This window comes from Ptychodera flava (genome assembly GCF_041260155.1).
Source record: "Ptychodera flava strain L36383 chromosome 3 unlocalized genomic scaffold, AS_Pfla_20210202 Scaffold_27__1_contigs__length_13241970_pilon, whole genome shotgun sequence".
NCBI lineage: Eukaryota > Metazoa > Hemichordata > Enteropneusta > Ptychoderidae > Ptychodera > Ptychodera flava.
The window spans coordinates 13015154-13027336 of NW_027248281.1; the positions used below are offsets into that span (position 1 = coordinate 13015154).

Sequence of the window (12183 nt, forward strand, 5' to 3'; positions counted from 1 at the left end):
GATTATTCTAAACTTGTCAGATGTATGTATAATATTACGATGAGATGAAGCAATCTGATTGTTTCACTATGTCTACTTAGGGTGCATTTACAAATACTGGGTAGTGGGGGAGCTGAAGGAACTCTAATAGGCATTTAAAGTTTCTTTGGTATTAGTGTTGATTTGAACAGTTTGCCATGGCTATACCAAAGAGTAGTATGCTCAAAAACAATTTGGGAAGCATTTACAGAACTTCATGACTCTTAACAAATTCTAAAAAGTATAAGTGTCATTAAATTTTCAAAAGAAAATAAATAACGATACCTTGTAACAAGCTACACAAGATGCAAAAATTAATATTTTTTCAATATATAAATCTATTCATTGCATCATATACAGTTTCTTGTGATCTCCACACAGCATGCTGAAACACAATATTCAACTTGTCAACATTACCTGTATTACGATACTGATGTACAATAAACTGGGGCTGTTTGCAAGCTGAATTCTGAACATTCCGACATGACAAAGGCAAAAATTAAAATGTCAAAATTTTAATTTGATGTTATTGGCTTATTAGATGTTTGGCAATACACAAGTTTGGGGAATTAAATATTTTCATAATATAGAGGAGTGGGATTTGAAATATTTTTTAAGGTATTGAGAGGGGGCTCTAAAAACAGATTAAAGTATCAATTCTCGCTACCTTAAATCGCTTTTGTCTAGTGCTAAAGGGGGCAAACTACATAATATTGCAATGCATTGTGGATAACAAGTGAATTTCTCACCATAGCAAGATTTTGAGTTAGCGATCTAATAAGTTCTGTTTGTTATTGAAAGTAGCCAAGCTTATGCAAGTTGTTAGGCATTCTGATATGAAATTCCTATATATTATAGCGAAAATTTTACTTTGGCTTCTGTAGTCTTATGTGTTTTGCCTGTAGTAATTCTGTTTATTGAAAATATGGTCGACCACCTTAGACTTTTATAGCTTACTTAGGTGGCACAATTGCATTAATGTTCTGAGAATTGCAATTTCTTTAGCCATAATCAATAAACTCATCTTCTTTATTTTCTTTCATGCCGTGTTGACCAAAGAATGTGTTACCTTTGAGATCAGAGAAACAACAACAAGACCTGACAACTGAAGGTGTTGCAACTTCATCTCTGAGACTTAATTAGGACAAAACCTTTATGTATTCTACCTTAGGTTAGTAACCATTGTAATATTGATAAGTGTATCTGAGCTGATATGTTCAAACAGTGGAATATACTATTACGTATACATCTGTTGTTTGTTTGTCTTCAGTTTAAGAGCTGGCATTTTTACTGTGCTGTAACAAAATTGATTTTTAATGGAGGAAAGTAAAATGAGTTGAATAATATCCTGTACAACTCATAACTCATTACAATATAGCATTTTATCACCCATTTTTGGATGCACACAGTTTCCATACAAGATAAATGTTGCATAATAAACTGTTACGAACAATATATCAAGTATGTGGTTTGTTATTTTAAAAAGTCTTTTTGTAATGTAGAAATCCAGTACACAACAAAGTAGTCATTTCTCTGTGAGGAAAACTACTAACATTCAATGACTGCAGACTATTCTATATGACTCACAGGTCATCTACTGTTTAATAATCAAACAGAAACAACATAGTTTGACAAATTGTGGTAATTTGGCTCCCATATATTCCAATTTGGTTTCTAGAAATTTCAATAGAATAGTTGAATAGAATAGTTTCAATAGAAAAGTTTAATTTCAATCCTGAAAGTGGTCTTTTCAATACAATACAGACAAATTGTATATAATGATAAAATAATCACCACCATCCATGATACATTCAACTCTCACCTTTCACTTTTCTTTTTTCACCAATGTATTTTGTACCACCAATTGGTTTTGCCTCAACTTTTGATGCACTCTTCTCTGCAGCAAAACAAATTTGTTGGTATTCAGAGGTGGCAGAATAATGCCTTTTTAACATTCCTTTGTAATTGTCATTGACTTCAACAAAGTTAGCGTCTATTGTTACAGTAGTGGCCTAGGCCTGTGACTAATATTTCAAATTTAAAAAAAAATATTAAAAAAATGTTTTAAGACTCAACAACTATGGACTATTTTAATTCATAAATAAATGCATAAGAGTGACTAAATTGTATAAATTATATTCTCTTCATCTCTATATAACAATGGATATATACAAATCTAAATACATGCATATATAACTTCTTTCACATATGTTAGTGACGTGCATGGCACAACATCCTGGCTAGATCATTGTATTTCTTCATACACAGCTCATCAATGTATTGAGTCTGTAGAAATTTTGTATGATGTAATCGTTTCTGACCATTTCCCACTTTGTATTAAGTGTGACATTGGTACCATACCTTCATGTGAAAGTAATGACTCGGTTAAGAATGATACAGATGTTCGCTTAAACTGGTCCAAGGTTAGTACTAAACAACGCAATGAGTATGTGAATTCAGATAGGCTTCTTTCTGAAGTTGATATTCCAATTTAGCATTATGTTGTAAAGATATTCATTGTAATATTACAATCATGTTGATTGTATCTTGAAGTTTTATGACAATATTATTGATAGTTTATATGTTGCTGGCACTAAAATTACACCACCCACCAAAAGTACGAATTTTAATATTCCAGGGTGGAATGACAATGTGAGACAGATTCATTCTATTGCACGTGATTCGTTTAAGCTCTGGCGTGATTTCTGGTAAACCCAGGACAGGTCCATTGTCAATCTCCACCGCAGAGTGCTTATCGGCGTGTCTTTCCCACAATTCCTGCGCTGTCGCCGATAATGAATCTGCCACAGGTGTCTTGTTTACGTGGTAAATCACCACATACCAATCCGCAAAGCGGAAGTCAGCTCGAAAAACCGACACCGATACGAACTCGCCGAAAATACAAAGTCCATCCTCGATGCAAACATGTTCATCGGTTTGAAAACTAATCACTATAAGTTTATAGCAAAACACGAACTGGAAAAATATAATTACCATTGGAACTACTTTTAAATAGTGTAATTATTCGGGAAGAAATAAGTCTTTGACCTGTTCTGACCTCTTGGCGAATCCCCTGTATCGTCTGCTGATGATGTATTTTCTTGAATTGTGACCCCTCCTGCACTCGAAGTTATTTACCAAGGCCGTATATATGAACACTCAAGAAAGAACAATGAATAAACACTGAAAGAGAAAATGGCGTTTTTTATTATAAATTTGTAGATAACTGTGCGCGTGCTGGAACGAATTCGAACTGCCGCGCGTTACTGTGGCAATACCATAGCCACAGTGCGCGACAGGTAAAAAAGTAGTTCATTTACGTTCCAATGACTCGAGGTCACATGAATATTAATCTGCCTGTGCCAGAGATACTTATGAGCGTACGCGCGATAAGAACTCTGGTTCCGAGAGTGGTCCATTGTATGACCTTAAACGCCGCACGCATGCGCAATTTAAGTATGCTCTGCGTCTGTGTTGCCGTAATGAGGAACAGATAAAAGCCGATGCTATGGCGAAAAATCTGTCCTCTAGCAAATATGACAAATTTTGGAAGTCTGTTAACAATACTAAAAATTTGAGTAGGCCAAATAATGTTAATGGATGTACAGGTGATGCAAATATTGTTGAAATGTGGCGTAACCATTATCATGATATTTATAATTCTGTAAACAATAATAGGGATCAGGAATTTGTTTTAGATGCTATGAACAGTTGTTCACTGCAAGACAATTTCACTGTATTACCAGGTGACATAAGTGATGCAATTAGTAAGCTACAGACTGGAAAAACGTCTGGTTCAGATTATCTTGCCGCTGAGCACTTATATTTGCCTGTCAGAAAGTTTCTGTTTTGCTAAGTATGTGCTTAACAGCTATGCTTGTCCATGTAGTTTGCCCTAGACGACTTTCTAACACTATCCTTGTTCCAATTATCAAAGACAAAAATAGTGATATTACAGATAAAAACAATTATCGTCCTGTTGCACTTTCCACTATTGCTTCTAAAATAATTGAACTTGTTTATTGCGTCACATTGATTCTTTTCTGGGAACGACTGATAACCAATTTGGTTTTAAGTCAGGACATTCCACTGATATGTGCGTCTTTATTTTGAAGGAAATTATCAATTATCATAGACAACATGGTAGTAATGTATTTATTACATTTATGGACGCCTCTAAGGCTTTTGACAGAGTGAACCATTGAACGCTTTTCAAGAAATTAATTCAACGTAAAATTCCCATTTACTTTGTCAGATTTCTTGTCAAATGGTATCGAACTCAAATTATTATTATTCGTTGGGGTACATGTTTATCTGAGGGTTTTCTGTCACTAACGGTGTAAAGCAAGGTGGTATTTTATCACCAAAGCTCTTTAATATCTATTTTGATAATTTGATTGTTCTCTTATCAAACTTGAATACTGGCTGTAATATTGGTGGCATTTTTGTTAATCACTTAATGTACGCGGATGATATCTGCTTGATTAGTCCTTTAGTCAAAGGTACACAAAAGTTAATAGATCTCTGTACTCATTATAGTGATATTCACGACATCATTTTCAACAGTAAAAAGACTAACTGTATGTGCGTGTTTGCGAATCACAGTAAGATTCGGCACATTCCATGTGTGTATCTGAACGGGGTTAAATTAACCTTTGTTGTTAAGAAAAAAACATCTAGGGTTCGTGTTAACTGACCATTTCAGAGATGATGATGACATTGAGCGCAGCAGACGAGATATTTTTACGTAGTAGCGAATATGCTAAAGAGAAAATTCCACATGTGTACTTTTCATGTTAAATGCATTCTATTTAAAGCGTTATTGTTATCAGTTGTATGGGGGACCAATAGCTATTATGCAAATGTCTTGAAAAAAACTGAAAGTTGCTTACAATAATGCTGCACGACTGTTATTGGGTTATGAGAAACGGAGCAGCGCGAGTCTAATGTTTGTATCTAACAGAATAAGCAACTTTGATGCTCTTCTGAGAAATCAGATTAACAGCCTGAGACAAAGACTTTTGAAAAGTAGCAATGCAATTGTACGAAATGTATGTAAATCATTGTATTTCAACTCAGAGATGGTAAAACACTGGAATAAGTTACTCTATGTTTAAATGTCTGTTTAAAAAGAAACCCATTGGATTATGTATGTAGATATAATCAATTTTTCTATCTTTTCAACCATAATTTAATTTTGTAACTGAATTTTCATACTATTGCCTTATTTGACTATAATATGGACGCTCAAATCCGAAATAAAGATATAATAATAATAATAAAAAAATAATAACTCAGTTGCACTATTCAAATGCTATATAAATTCATTTTGTTGATGAAAGTGTCATATTTAGACCTCATTCTGCACTCTATTTAGAGTTTATGGTATCATATATTTCTTGTTAATTGCAAAAGAATTCCTACTACCAAAAATCATCCAAAACTTTACATCCTAGTTTGTGGTGGAATATGGGGTTTTTATCTGTAGCTTACATTGGTTTCAAGCTTAATTGACAGTGAAATGATACAAAGGACATCTTACAATAATGAAAGGGAGATGGGCTGAACAAAGAGTGATTATTTGGAAAAATGTGTTCAAAATAGGCTTCTTCTAGTATCACAACTTCTTTGACTTGTGACTGTCTACGCTAACATGGAGGCACAAGTAATTTTTCAAGAGAGTGTCATTGCACATGCTTCACACATACAAGAGACGACTTGTCCAAGCTTCATTTTGGGCACTCAGCTTTGATAATTGGTAAATCGTTAATGATAGTGACTGAAATGCTGACAAAAACTGTAGCTGTTTTGGAAAATTTCTGGATACTGGCAATGGACAATTTTTTCATTTCAACAAAAGTTGGCTATTCCAAATTTCCCTCCACGTTCACCACTTAGGTTTCTTGTTCAGCTAATGAATATTCATGTGTTGATTCTATAGAATTTAATATTGGATTTCAAGACTCTATGACTCTTCTGTGACTATTGTACTCCACTAAGTCTCCTTTCAATTGAATACTTACCTTTTGCAATCAATTTCTCAGTTTTTTCTTTTGCTTCCTTGTACTGATGCTGAACACATGCCAGTTCTTTCACTGTATCTCCAAGTTGCTGTTCTAGTAGTTTTATATCTGTCTCTAGTTTATCATGTGCGATCTTATTTGTTCATTTTCTTTTTCCATATCTGGAATTTTGCTACTTCTTGTTCAGTTTCTGCAAGCTGCATTTCTAATCTTGTCCTCTCCTTAATGACTCTCTCTAGCTCACCCTGTATTTGTTGTGAAAATGACTCTGATTTAGAGTTAGCAATTTTCAGCTTTTCCGTTTCTTTGTTGTGAAAATCTTGAACTTTTTCGACTTCTTTTTTGGCCATTTTTAGTTGCCTTTCTAGAGTGCTTCTTTCTTGAATGGCTATCTCTAACTTGTCCTGTACTTGTTTTAAATCTGACTTGGATTTTGTGCAAGCTTTCATAAGTTTTTTTTCTACGTCTTCCTTTTTTTGAAGTCGTTGATTTAGTACATTTCTTTCTTCAACAACCATGCTCAGCTTTTCCTCCACCTGTTTTACATCTATCTCTAATTTTGTTTGTGCAGTTTTTAACATTTTATTTTCTGTTGCAAATCTTGAACTTTAGCTGCTTCTTGTTTAGTCTCTGTAAGCTGTGTTTCTAATCTTGTCCGCTCTTGAATGACTCTGTCTAGCTGATCCTGTATTTGTTGTGATATTGACTCTGAGTTAGATTTAGCATTTTCCAGGCTTTCCTTTTCTTTCTTTGAAAATCTTGAACTCTTTCTACTTCTTTTCTCGTCATTTCATTTTGTCTTTCTAGCCTTGTCCTCTCTTGCTTAGCTAATTCTAGCTTATCTTGTACTTGTTTTAAATCAGACTCTGATTTTGTCAGTGCTATTCTGAGCTTTTTTTGTTCTTTGTCACAATGGTCATGTTCTTTTGCATTTGCTTTTCTGCATTATTTCTTTCTTGTAATACAATAAAGAGGTTATGTTTTGATTCAGATTGGTTTTTTCATATTTCCTTTCTAATTCTTCCTCTCTTTCTTTGAAATGACTTTGGCAAGTTTTACATGGGATCTCTCTCTGAGGAGGAGAGCCATCAGGTCGAAGTGGGGATTGTCCTGACCTTCCTGCAAAAAAAATACGTGTTATTTGTGGCTGTGTTGCCTCTATGAGAAGGTTTAGCTCATAAGCCCCCTTAACGGATGTCAACAAGCATGGCACTGCCAGAGTGCTTATGAGGTTGAGATTTATAGTGGTTGTTTGCTTGCTTCTCATCCGACTGCTTAGTTAAACTTGTGTCAGAAATGAAATGATGGAATTGGCAGCATTTCAATTCCAGGCAACAGACACTTTCAATTTTCATAACAAAGTGGAAGGCCAAAATGGCTCTCACATTCGATCCCATCTGCACCAGTTCAATGGTGATGACAAAGAATATACATGTAGGTCACTCATGATAAACAAATTCCTTGGCATAACTGAAAACAAAACAAACTAGATGGAATTCTGCTGGGTTTGGACTCACTGATAAGAACATAACAAAGATTTCTGTGTTTTGGAATAAGTTTGGAGACTACTCGATTCTCCACCAAGTGTCATTTTTAGCATCAATATTCAACAATTTGGTAAATCAATGAACTGCAGCTTTGTAATAAAACTGTATGGCTGCTTAGCTTTGTAAATATGACATTCTACTGGAAGAAATGATTCCTGATTGAATAGTTGTAGGCCTCTGTGCCAACAAATTTGTTAGGAAATCACTAAAGGAAGCTGATCTGACTTAAGAAAAGGCAGTCGACTAAAGAATAAATGAGGCTGTTAGGCTGTATTCACAAACACCTCTTGAGTTGGTTGTGGTGGCAGTGGTGGTGGGGATGGGGTGTGGTTCAAAACAAGTTCTCAATTTTTTAAAAATGCCCCTTTACAAACTCCCCCTTTCTCACAAAAATTTCAATAACATCAGAGTCTATTAGGCAAATATGTTTGACAATTGAAACAAACATTCAAATAGGTCATTGATTCAAATAGGTCATTTGAAAGTTCAGACACTGCATAAAAACGCTATAATACTTACTGTATTAGCATGAATTATTGCCTGTATTTTAGCTGAATAGTGCATATACAGGTGAATACAGATAATAATCAATTGTTTGTATTCAGAAAGCCTGTATTCATGTGGATTCATGTGAATTCACGTGTATTATTCTATAATACAGGCAACTCATTAATGTGAATTTATCTGTATTATTGCGGTTTCATGCAGTGAGATGTGGACAACAAATACATAAATGATATTGGAATTTCGCCTAAAATTATTTCACTTCTATGACAATCTAAAGGTAAACTATTCTATTTTCAGGACAAAACATGCTTCATCTGTAATATGAAAATATATAACTTAAAGAGTTGTTAAACATTAATTTTACGCTGTAATAAGTTTCATGATGATAATAATAGTGTCTCTGTACAATTACAAGCCAAACTGCAAATGTACATGTAGGTAAATACATATTACAGCTATTGGCCCTTTATGATCACGTAAGAAAGGTTTTGTTCCATATGTATCGACTGTACCGGTAGCTTCTTGTTCTACTCCCAACAGCATACAAGAATAAGAAAATCCTGTTTGGAAAACCATAATCATAATTGTTATTGATGATCAATAAATTCTAGTCTGGACTTTTATTCAATTTCATACTATAACAATGTTGACCGTACGTATATGGCTGTGTTTGACTTTTCGTCTTGCTTCAGAGAGTAGAACAAGAAACTGCAGTACACAAAACAAAACCACTAAAAAATTAGCAACATTAACAACCCAACATATATTTCATATCAATGAAGGGACAGTCCTTCTTTAAGTCCCCAAATCCTTTAAATTACCTCCCAAAATACCCTTGATATTTTCAGGTCTCCATCAATTCTTTCACCACCCTGCAGAGGTGTTTGTGAATGCAGCTTTAAAAGCAAGCAAGCAGCATGCTTTTGAAACCCCGTGGCAGTGCATGTAATGATAATGTGATGCAATCAAGCCAGGAGAATGACCATCAAGCCTGTGGTGGATTTAACAAACTAAAAGTAATGATGAACTCTCATCAAAAACTCAAACTCGCTATTAATAACGCCACCATAAACCAATCAAGCTGCCAATGAACAACAAACAAAATTTTGACTGTAGGTGTTCATGGTGTTGAAACAAACCAAATCACAACAGACTGAACTGTCCTATGAAAGGTACCATGTATGATGCATGCGTTGGAGAGTTGGTAATTACGTCACTTTACTACAAGAAGCCGAATTGATTCATAATCATCAGGTGAAGGAGGCAAACTTTGAAATGAAGACCTGACACTTAACAATACACGTGTACACTTGAAGGTAGACATAGGTGCAGGAGAAAACATTTACAGAACTGCACGACTTATCAAAACCTTAACACACATAGGATGTTATACGAACCGGGAAAATTCATTGCCGAGCCTTTTCAATCAGCAGGGGAAATCACTGCGCTGATTAAGGTACTAGTACCGTAGTATGCGCCTCAAAAGTGAAAGACTTAAACTTTTGCTCAAACTTCCTTCAAGGAATCTTTCAATCATTCTCTTTCAAAATCAAGAATAAAAATAGGGGGTCACCGTGCAAATTTTGGTACTAGGGAAACAAATTACCCAAGATTTACCGAAATTAGAAATTCAAAATGGCTGCCATTTGTGTGTTAACTCTATGGAGAATTTCGAAAAACTAAGACGTTGAAAAGTTTTCTTTCGCCACGAGCTTTAAAATTAACCCCCACATGTGGTAGATCAGAGGAGAATTGTAAAAGTTTGAGAGTCCGAATGTCTGTCCCCGAGGTGCGTTCTACCTTAAGGTGTACTTGCCACAGTTGCCATTGATTTATGCAGGGCACTTGATGAAGGCAAATGTGTATTTTGACACCATTGACAATGACTTACTGATGCTGATTTCAAGATTGCAAAATACACATTAGATCTATGTTTACCCAAACACTTCATATCATCGACTCTATCAACATTGTCCCTTCTGTTATTCACCTTGCAAGTTCACCTCATAATATTGGTGAGACCTTCAGGAAGTGCACTGCCCTCACATGCAAATGTATGCATGCCTCGAGACAATTGGTCACATTAATCAATACTTTACGAATTGAAGTCATTCATAACCTTCTCTAATCTAAAATGGACCACTGTAATGCTGTTCTGGTTGGACTACCATCCAAAGACAGACATAATAAATTACAATTATTAACCAACATGGTTATAATCTTGTGTAACGCGACTATGTGATATAACGATTTCTTTGAGAAAGAAAAGTAAATTGTCAATATGTGAAGATTTTGACACTGTGCTGCCATCTGATCTGAACTAATGCATATTCAAGTTAATTTATATGGATTGTGTGTCATAGTACTGGGAATTAAGATAAATTATACCAATTGTTAGTTCTCCCTTTCTATAATGTCATGAAGGGAATGATTTATACTGGTGTAAACTTGTTGAAATCTTAAACATTACCTTTTGCTTGTTCTAATTGTCTAAGTTTCTTATTGACCATTTCCTTAAAATCATTATCATCGATATCTTCATCAAATCCGAATTCATATCTGACTCTGACCTCAATCGCCAACATGTCAAGATATGCTGCTTGCAGAAGATGCACCAAGATGTTACAGTGACTCTCATTTATATGGCCAGCTTCTTGAAGTTTAGCAAACAAGCTGAGTGGGTCTTTAATGTTCTCCCTCTTCTCGTTTATGGATTGGTCGATGGTCAAGTCTTCTCAGCATGAAAGAGCATAACATGAAGATCATCTGGTTATAAATGTAAGAAAGAAACGTTGTCGAGTATTAGCTTTTGTATTTGACATATTATTAACTTTTCAAATGAAATTCACTGTCAAAAATCGCGAATAAGGTGCTTGAACCTGTACATTTGAAAGCAACAATAATGTAAATGGAAATTATATGATAAGACAATAAAGCTGATAGAGATTTTACCATTAGTGAAGGTTTTTGGAGTCTCCAAAACTAGCTGGCTATTACTGAATAATTTGTTCCTGATCATAAGATGGAGTAGGACAATATGAAATATATGTAACAATTAAACTTTACTTAGTACTTGTCATGAGTAGTGGCAGTATCAACAATGTTATGCTGATTTTAGCTCACATTTGGTATATGTATATATAGCAAAGAGAGCTTATATGTAAGTCAGCGCTGTCTGTATGTTTGTATATATGTATGTTAGTATGTGCGGATGTATGTCCGTCCATATCAAAAACTCCTAAAACACAGCACCCCCATCTTAGTATTTGGTGGACAGATGCACCCAGGAGTGGAGATGTGACTTTGTTCCAATGAACATGTAAGTTTCAAAAATATGCAAATGAGGTTAAAAGGAAAAATCCTGCAATTTGCTAAAACTCTGTAACCACTGGTCAGATTAAGGTGAAACCTGGTATGCAGGTTCTTTATGGTGACTTTGATTTAAATTTTTCAAATTGCGGTGAAATTTTGATAGTTGAATTTTTGGGGCAATTTTCCCGTTTTTGGTCATAAAATCTTCTCAGAAAGATCTCGTTCTATTGCCTTTAAATTGAATATGCATGATTCTAGGGTTGTCTCCTGTTAGATTTGTTCAATTTGTGGTGAAATGTTCATAATCGTGTTTTTTGGGGGAATTTTTCCCCATTTTGGTCAAAAAATCATTTCCCCCCAAAGTATCTATTAGATTGCTTTGAAACTTGATACTCTTGATTCTACGGTAAATGTGTAAAAATTGTGGAAATTGTGGAACATTTTTGTATTTGTTTTTGAGGCAAATTTTTGCAATTTTGGTAAAAAAATCATTTTCTCTGAATTAACGAATCTGATTGCTTTGGAATTTGGTATGCATGTACCTAAAGGCAACCTTAGTTGAGTGTTTTCAAATTATGGTGAAATTTTCTATTTGTATTTTTGGGGCATTTTTTCCCATTTTTGGTCAAAAAATTTTCTCTGAAACTGCTCGTCCGATTGCTTTGAAATTTAGTATGTATGTTTCCAGGGGTTAAACTTAGTTAAGTATACTCACTCTGGCCTGCTGCATTGAAACAAATGTGAGCCCAGTGTCATTGACGGTATTTTTTTCATCA

The 12183-nt window shown here is 34.7% G+C and overlaps 1 long non-coding RNA gene across 1 annotated transcript; it reads right to left on the reverse strand.

Annotated features, from left to right (window-relative positions):
- Positions 1-1884: 1884 nt before the first annotated feature.
- LOC139126427 (uncharacterized) lies at positions 1885-10855 on the reverse strand. Its single transcript, XR_011550567.1, has 3 exons — positions 10566-10855; positions 6042-7160; positions 1885-1915 (listed from the first exon to the last, which is right to left on the reverse strand). It is a non-coding gene; the product is annotated as an uncharacterized lncRNA (long non-coding RNA).
- Between the last annotated feature and the right edge of the window lie 1328 nt (positions 10856-12183).